The sequence below is a fragment of the Castor canadensis genome, chromosome 12 (genome assembly GCF_047511655.1).
Source record: "Castor canadensis chromosome 12, mCasCan1.hap1v2, whole genome shotgun sequence".
In the NCBI taxonomy this organism is placed as follows: Eukaryota; Metazoa; Chordata; class Mammalia; order Rodentia; family Castoridae; genus Castor; species Castor canadensis.
Genome location: NC_133397.1, coordinates 57,102,637 through 57,103,985, shown reverse-complemented (window position 1 = coordinate 57,103,985; position 1,349 = coordinate 57,102,637). Strand labels below are relative to the sequence as shown.

Below are 1,349 nucleotides of genomic sequence, written 5' to 3'. Positions count from 1 at the left end.
CTTTTGGGGGGAGACGTCACTTTAGTTGGAGCACTATTGTAAGAAAATGGATGAATGGGTAGATCCAGTTCTAAGAGACACCATCTGCCACACCTTTAGATAACTCAAAGTCATTTGAATAGAAGAGCAATTTGAGATGTGGCACTTTAAGAATATTAACCTTATTGCAAGGACAGCATGTAGATAGGACACAGAAATGGGTAAAATAATTACCACAGTAGAACTAAGGGAGAACTTGGCATCTTGGCTTCCGGTGTACGAAGTCTATTACTGTGTGTTTCAGACCTGTTCAGCCCCAGTATCTCCAATTGTAAATCCTAATACTCTCTGTTCCAAAGTGTGTTCTGTGGAATATTCATCCCAGAAGATTCTCCAACAACAACAAAAAAAAAAGGACCCTATGTTCAAAAGGATATAGACACACTGCATACTCTATCTGACTCTTGAAAATTCTCAGTGTTTCTTCGCATATGAAAACTTCTCAGAAATGTATCTGGGTGCCATTGTTCAATTCAGTGTCTCCAACCTTTTTGTTTTCTCCCACCCCATGTCTCCTCATTCACAATAAAGACCAGGCATGGCGCCCAGGCTTGGATGTGTATGGGGTAGGTTTACTTTGCCTCCTCTTTCTATATAATCAGTATAAGAACAACTCCGGCACCAGGAGGCCGCCAACCTTTTTATCACTGTTTTTTTGTTTGTTGTTCATGTGTGTATGTTGTCTTGGGTTTTTTGTTGGGGGTTGTTTGTTTGCTTGGAGAGGGTTTTCTTTGTTTTTATTTTATTTTTTTTTTTTGCTCTGTATTAATTAACAGCCTAAAGACTAGCTCAAAGTCTATTACCTTAGTTTCCTCTGGGAGGAGTAGTAAAGGACAAGCAACTAATCAATCAACAATTATTCATCAAATGTCTATTTAGAAATGAGACTGAAACAAATGGAACATATGCCATCTTGATGGTATTTTTAGTCCAATAAAATAAAATAGAAAAATAATCAAAAGAATGGAATCTTTGAGTTGTTCCATGAACATCTCAAGGAGATTCCAATGGAAGACACTCACAAGATCTTAAGTATATAGATTTGGTCAAGTGAGACTGGTTGTTGAATGTCCACCATGCCTCAAGCAAGGCTAATTATTGGGGAACTTTTTATTTTAAGATAGAAGATGAGAAGGTGTTCATCTTCCATTGAAGATTGTATATCATGAAGTGACCGTTGCTTGCATGCAAAGGAAGTCTTGAAAGTGTCATTCTGGCAAAGACTGGCACTCACAGTGGAATAAGATGCCAAAGGTAGCTGGCATAAGTCACTCCTGATGGGGCTTCAGTTGCAGGATGGTGAAATTCCG

The 1,349-nt window shown here is 38.5% G+C and overlaps 1 pseudogene; it reads right to left on the bottom strand.

Moving 5' to 3' along the window:
- Positions 1 to 545: 545 nt before the first annotated feature.
- On the bottom strand, positions 546 to 670 carry LOC141415299 (small nucleolar RNA SNORA51; annotated as a pseudogene).
- Between the last annotated feature and the right edge of the window lie 679 nt (positions 671 to 1,349).